Source organism: Mustela erminea, chromosome 1 (assembly GCF_009829155.1).
Source record: "Mustela erminea isolate mMusErm1 chromosome 1, mMusErm1.Pri, whole genome shotgun sequence".
Lineage (NCBI taxonomy): Eukaryota > Metazoa > Chordata > Mammalia > Carnivora > Mustelidae > Mustela > Mustela erminea.
In genome coordinates this window covers 37,342,851-37,350,260 of record NC_045614.1, presented here as the reverse complement: position 1 = coordinate 37,350,260, position 7,410 = coordinate 37,342,851, and the positions used below count along the sequence as shown (strand labels likewise).

Genomic DNA, 7,410 nt, shown 5'->3' with positions numbered 1-7,410 from the left:
ATGAGCCAGACCCACTCCCGTTCCGGACTGGATCCCGCGCGGCCCGCAGCCGCCCGCGCCTCACCCCCTTTATTCTAAGGGCAATCGGGGCTTGGGATGCTTGAAGCCCGGGAGGCGAACCGAGTCCCTCCCCGCGCTTTTCCGCCTCGGAGCGAGGGATGGAGAGGCGCGGGCTACTGCCCCTCCCTCTCCCGCCACCGCCGGCCGCGCCAGCCGCTCCGCGCCCCGTGGCACCAGCGCCTTTTCTCCGCTGGGGTAGGCGAGCGCAGCCGGCAGCCGCGCGGCGGGGGCCGAGGGCGCCCCCTCCCTTCCTCCCGCTCCCCTCCCCTTCCTCCCCTCCCAATACAATGACTGGGCCGGAACAGCGCATCAGCCGAGTCTCATTGGCAGCGGCCGCCCCAGCCCCCGGAGAGGCGGCGGGGCGGGGGCAGCTGGGGAGAGCGGAGCCGGGAGCCCGCGCTGACAGCGAGAGCCGGCGGGCGGGACGCGGGCACGGGAGGACGCGAGGCAGGCAGCCCGGGCACAGCCGTAAGTGTGGACCGAGGCGAGGACGCGCGGCGAGCGGCGGCGGGGGCGACGAGCGGCCCCGGGCCGGGGGATGTGGCGGGCGCTGGCGGCCCAGCGAGCCCGGGAGTCGGGCTGCGCGGCTCGCGTGCTGAGCGGGAGCCTGGGCCGAGAGGAGGAGGAGGAAGAGGAAGGCAGGCGCCCGGGAAGGCGCGGCGCGGCGCGGCGCGGAGTTGTTCGCGGGGCTGGCGCACAGCCGGGTCCCCGGGTCCCGCGCGGTGAGCCACCAAGACAATAAAGTAGCGGCCGGCGGCGCCCGAGCGCCCGCGGGAGGAGGCGGCGGAGCAGGTAGGTGGGCGACCTCCCGGGGGAATCCAGCGCGCGGCGGGGGCGCGGCCGCGAGCTGCAGCCACCGCGGGCGCTCCGCGTGCTGCCCCGGCGCTGCGCGCGCGGCCCGAGACCCCCAGCGGAGGTGCGGGGCTCGGGCGCCCGGGCGGCCGGGAAACCCCGCCCCCGGGCTGCCGGCGGCCTCCGCCCGAGCCTCAGGGGCACTTGGCGCGGCGCTCTGGGCGCTTCGGTGCTGTGGAGACAGGAAGTTTGGCGGTTTCGAGGCGTTGGCGCTGGTGGGGTTTGCAGACGCGCCGCCAGGGACCATGTGCTTTGGTTGGTGCGCGTCCGTGGGAGGTGGGAGAAATGCTGATGAATCCCAGAGACTTTCACAAGGCAGGGCTGAAAGGACTGGGGGGAAATCCCTGGCGTTAGCAGAGGCTGCTCAGGGCTTGGTTCCTCTGCGTTTCTTACCTAGGTGTGTCGGGTTCTAGCCGCTCCTGTGTTGAAAAGGCTATGCGTGTGGCTCGCCCTCTATTTTCTAGAGTATTTCCCCTTTTACCTTCGTGTGTGTGTGTGTGTGTGTGTGTGTGTGTTTGCTCGGGGGCGCGCGTGCGTGTGTGTGTGCGTGTCTGGGTCACGGGGAGGGGGCAAAGATGATACAAAGATGATATTTTGCGAAATGCCATTCGGTTTGGACTGGAAGATAAACTCTTCCTTTGCGTTGATCCAGTGCCCTGTGCGCCGAACCACACTGCTGAGCAGTGGCTGGTGTTGTTGACAAAAGGGGTGAGAGCTCCTCGGGAATCTTCCCCGAGCCTGAGAAAGCCGCCGCAGGAGGAGGTCTCCCGTGCTCTCCTTTGTGTGGCCGCTTCCTTCCAGATGTGAGAGGGTTGGGCTGGGCGCTCCTGGGTGGGGTAATCATTATCCCGAGCATTCCTGCGATCTGCTAGGACTTGTAAACATACCAGAGCCAACTCCTCTGAACTTTGCGAACCAACTTGGTGGGCTTGCTGGTACCCAGACGGGTGCTTCTGGAAGGTGGCCCCTTCAGAAGAAAGACTCTGGAGTGCTGACAGCAGCAGTCTGTCGGGAAAACCTGGTGATCCTTCATGGTTAGCTAGTGTTTGCTCCAGAAATTTACCAACCCATTTGGAGGATGTGTACAGGATTTTCGCGCAATCCAGGACATGCTGTTCCCCGTCCCAAAGGGAACTTCTAAATCAAATATCTGGAGGAGAAGAAAAGCAGCTTCGCCTTACTTAACCTCCTCTGGCTGCACTTTCATCTGCCATCCACATGCTGTTAAGAATGGTGGTTGACAGCTTCTGGCGTGTCAGACGCCCCAGTGGGCATCGTGAATAGTTCACGGAGTGGTAAGCTGAGCCCAGAGAGAGGTTAAGGAACTTGCCATAAGTCACGGTGGTCGTTTGGAGTTTCCCTGAGGTCTGATTCCAGGTGCCAGGCTGTTAACCATGACTGTGCCTCTAACAGGGATGGGCTGTGATGGCATTAGTGATGATGATTAAAGTATTAGTAATAACAATAAATACCTCCTCTCTCTCTCTTTTTTTTTTTTCCAATCAGTTAAATAACATGATGGCGACTGACCCAAGGTAAACACTTGGGTTATCTTTACGTTAAATGTCACAAACTAGTTGATGGTTATATTGATACGTCTATGATTCTTTTTTCTTTTTTGCATATCCAAGAATTTTATACTAAAAAGTAAAGCACAAGCGCGTGTGTGTGCACGCGCATACACACACGCCTTTGAACAGTGCCTACATTTCCTAAAAGAGGGCCAGAAGAATTCAGGCAATTCCAAGGACTTCTTACCCAGGAGAGGTTAATCACTTCTTTATGACATCTGCAAATATTAATCAAACACTTTATTTGCTTACATTCAGTAATGCAGGTGGAATGTATTTGAAAAATATAATGATGGAAGATGAAGAAGTCTACCTAAAATACCATCGTAGTGAGGTTTGGTTTTCATTCTCCCTGTGAAAATTCTCAGAAGTCACTTCTCCAGGATGTGCTAGTAACTGATTGCCTTCAACGTCACTTTGCTTTGATATTAATAGACTTTCATTGTAGTGGCAGGGCGGTTCGTGGCTTCTTAAACAGGCAGAATCCCTGTGCTGGGGACTAATAATCTAGAATAATTTGGGAGGAATTAAAGCTACAGCCACTCAAGGGTATGAAAGCAGCTAAGTTTTCTCAGCATTGTTCACAGGCACTGGCCTCTGTTGCTAGCAAGCATGAGAATCCGACTTCTCCATTTGATGCCACAGATTTAATCAAGACTCTGCAGTGCTTCTGAGAAGACAAAAAGGAAGTTTTGGCTAAGTGACAATACAAATAAGGTACATGGAAAACAGTTAAAAATACCCTGTCTTATCCAGCCTGCAGTAATTGTCTAAAATTTCAGGAACTCTTCGTAGTTATTTTACACACAATACACACATAAGTGAAGGCTTGAGGTTTATACTGCAAATGACCTCTCTCTCTCTCTCTCTCTCTCCTCTTTCTCTCCCTCCCTTCCTCTCTCCCTACTTCCCTCTACATCTGCCCCAGAGATCTGATCTTATCATGAAGACACTATTTTTACATACTCAGATACTGCTGAGGTTCACTGAAATTGCTATCTTCAACCTGTAGATAAATAAATCATGTAACTCGGCTCAGCAACAGGATTTAGGTGTCTCTTTCCTTATTTAATGTATTTCTCATCTCTCTCTTTTTAGACACGGTTTTTATTTTGTTTTAGAAAATGCTTTTTTTTTTTTTTTGGTAGTAATTCATTTATTTCTAGGTCATTAAGATTTTTTTTTTTCCTTTTCTGGTCAACATGTGTCCTGGGTAGATCAGAGAGCAACACTAAGGTAGCAATTTTCTGTTGCTAGATGCTTGATTTAGGGGCCAAACCTCCTATTTTCCTCAATAATTGAAATTATCATGATATTTCTTATCTCACTTTTTCTGGTGAAATCAGTTTTTAACCTAATCTCACAAGGCAGTGTTTTTTAAAATGACGGTCATTAAATCAATTTAGTGGGCTACAACCAGTATTTTTATTTAAAGTATAACAGGACAGAGAATGTCACCATCGTCTTATGTTAATAAGTGTTCTGTTGTTTTAGGAAACTTTGAGTCTCGATCTGAGGCTGCATGCACATTCTGGGTTGCAGTATAAAATGTAATTCTTACTGTGAGTTGCTGTCTAAAAAATTGACAAGCTACTGCCACAAGGTGTATTTTCCTAGTAAGTGACAAACACCCAGTTGAAGTGGAATCAGGATATATATATAAATTTTTCTCATACATACAAGTTTAAGTTACTAAAAAGATACATACCTAGAACTGGCCTCAAGAGCCTCTTGCCCAGGGCTGAACAATGACTTTGGAATCTGATTTCCTTCTTCTCATCTTTAGCTCTGTCTTCCTCTTCTTGCCTTTGTGTATGGCGCTTCTTGTTGGGTGTCTAGTTGATGGTAGGTAGCATTGCCAGATTACACAATTTCAGGTGGAAGTCCAATAAAGAAGTCTAAGACTCCTTTGCCCGGTTGTTTAACAAAAAGCCTCAAAACCAGTTACAGTTGGCCAGATGGACATGGGTTTGTAGGAAAGCCATGTACCAAGTGACTTCTGCAGAGGTTGAGGGCTTTGCCTTGTGGTTGAGTCTCACCCAGACGACATGGACCATGGACACCAGAGGGCTGGACCTCCAGATGAAGACAGTTGCTTGATAAAGGGGAAATGGATGCTAAGGAAGTCAACTCAACATTTGCTGAAATGTACAAGTGTTTAAGTCCATGAAAGCTGATTTCTGTTTTCTTTGATGCCCCAAAGAATGGAGGACAAGCTGCATTATATTCAGGCAAATAGGCTATCAATATGAATTCTTGCATATGTAAGGAAAGCCTTAGTTGTCGCTTTTAACATGGTCAGTGTCAGGACTTATGAGATCACAGTGCACAGCATGTTACCTTGATAATGGTTGCTCTACTTTCCAATGACACTGAGGGAAAAAGGCAGATATATATTGATTAAAAATCCACTACAGACCCTATACCTCTTATAAGGGGTGCTCTTGATCCTTTCAGCATTTATGTTTGAACCTTGGAAGACATGTATTTTAATCACTTTGTTGTGCTAACGTGGTGAAAGCAGATATTTTAGTGGTGCCTTCAGCAAATTCTTTGAAGAATACACCTCCGTAAGGGCCAAGGCAATGAGGTTTCTGCTTCACAGCTCTTCAGCCTTGAGATATTTATCTGGGTCTATGTTACTTTGCCCTTGGGGATATGCTGCTTTTAATTACCCTCTGCCACTTCATATACAATTATCCAGTGGGTAAGGGGGCCCTAATTGTGTGTGGCTGTGAGAATAATGTTCACTCCCAGCAGAGGTTCCCTAGAAGTAGGGTGATCGTGCTGGCTTGCTGGGGTCAGTCCCGGGTAATGTCTGTGCGTCCAGTTTGGAGGAGAAATTATATGGTCACTGCCCCCCTAGGTTATTTTAGGGGGCCATGATTAGAGGCCTTTTTAATAGATTAAAGTAGACAGAATTCCTTTTACCAGGCAAGATGAAATGATAATATTTAAGGATGCATGCTTAGTTAAAGTCAAAAAGAAAGCAAAGAAAGTGGTTACCAAAAAGTTCATGATAGTGCAGAGGTTCTAAGCCGGGAGTGATTTTGCCCCCGAGGGAACACTTGTCAACATCTAGAGAAATTGTTGTCATTTTTTGTTGCCATCTGGGGAAGGTGCTCTAGCTTGTGGAAGCTGGGCAGGCTGCTACATATCCCACATGTGGAAGGCAACCCCCACAACAAAGAAGTACCCAGCCCCAAATGTATATATTGGGGATGAGAACCCCTGGTGTAGCAGTTATATTTGAGGAGGAGGGAGAGAAAGTATCTAGGAGCTTCTGGGGCAACTGAGTGTGGGATATTTGGCTATTCACTTGGAGATAACTATTGAGCTGCACATTTGTATTTTGTTCCTCTTTTTTGAGAGAGGGAGAGGGAGGAAAGGGGCAGAGGGAGAGAGAGGGAGAGAGTCTTAAGCAGTGAGCGTGGAGCCCTGCATGAGACTCCGTGTCGTGATGCTGAGATATGACCTGAGCTGAACCCAAGACTGGGACACTTAACCCACTGAGCCACTGCGGTACCCCTGTTCATTTTTTAATATTTTTTTTTTTTTTTTTTTTTTTTTTTTGACAGACAGAGATCACAAGCAGGCAGAGAGGCAGGCAGAGAGAGAGAGGAGGAAGCAGGCTTCCTGCTGAGCAGAGACCTAAGCGGGGCTCGATCCCAGGGCCCTGGGATCATGACCCGAGCCAAAGGCAGATGCTTTAACCCACTGAGCCACCTAGGCACCCCCTCCCCCCGTTCATTTTTTAAATGTATGTTATACTTAAAAATAAAAAAGCTTTGGGGTGCCTGAGTGGCTCAGTGGATTAAGCCTCTGTCTTGGGCTCAGGTCAGGCTCTCTGCTCAGCAGGGAGCCTGCCTCCCCTTCCCCCCCTTGCCTCTCTGCCTACTTGTGATCTCTTTCTGTCAAATAAATAAATAAAATCTTTGAAAAAAAAAAGAATAAAAAAGCATTAAAAAAATAAGGAGGTCTTCATCATAACTGAAGGGTAATCGACCTCTCTATGCCTACTAGGGTCTTATTCAGATGTGAAGGCCCACTACATAATAGCAGAGCTAATGGTAACTAGACCGGCTCACGTTCAGCAAGTGTTCACCTGCGCTGGGAACTACTCTGCCAACATCCCATAATATTTGTTGCATTGGCAAAGTCTAGGTGTTGACCAGTATTCTGCAGGAAGGCAGGATGATAGGTTGAGGGTATGAACACTGACTCTCAAGTCAGAGGACCTGCCCTCATATCCCATTACACCACTTATGAAATGCATGAGTTTGAGCAAGTGGCTCAGAGTTTCTTCTCTATGAAATGTGAGGAACCAAAGTTCCTACCTCACTGGGTTATTGTAAGGCTAAAAGGACACAGTGTAAAGTGTAAAGTGCTTCGCATGGTGCCTGCTACGAATTAAATATACCATAATTATTAGCTATTCTTACTTTTGAGGCCAAGAAAAGTATTAATAACTATGTATTTTATTGAAAACTGTGTGCTAGATTTCAATCGCAGCACTTTTCAGCTATCCTTTTCTTAATTCTTGCAAAAAATCCTCTGATGGGGTGTTGTGTCCATTTATTGCTCCCATTTTATGGATGAGGAAAACAGAGACTCAATGAAATTAGCTAGTAGGAGAGACTTCATTTCACCCCAAAGCCATTCTGACTCTGGAGCCTCTGCTCTCATGTATCATGTCATATCGTTAGCTATGGAAGGGAACCTTGAGATCAGCAAACCCACAAAAATGAACCCCGAAGAGGGCTGTGATTTGGCAAGTTCTGAAGGGATGGTACAGGGCCAGAACCCAGATTTTCTGCCTCCCACCTTCCACTACAACCATCTGTGTTTTGCAGGCACATGCGTCTACCTCACAAGGCAACCATAGTAGGTGGGAGCTGATCCAGACACAGGATCGGGAGCTGGGGAG

At 48.9% G+C, this 7,410-nt stretch overlaps 1 protein-coding gene across 1 annotated transcript in view; it reads left to right on the top strand.

Moving 5' to 3' along the window:
• Positions 1 to 254: 254 nt before the first annotated feature.
• FRMD4B (FERM domain containing 4B) overlaps positions 255 to 7,410 on the top strand; it is a 323,555-nt gene continuing 316,399 nt past the window's right edge. The window contains exon 1 of the mRNA XM_032324873.1: positions 255 to 852. The gene's annotated coding sequence lies outside the window, so the exon portion shown is untranslated. The remainder of the gene's footprint in view (positions 853 to 7,410) is intronic.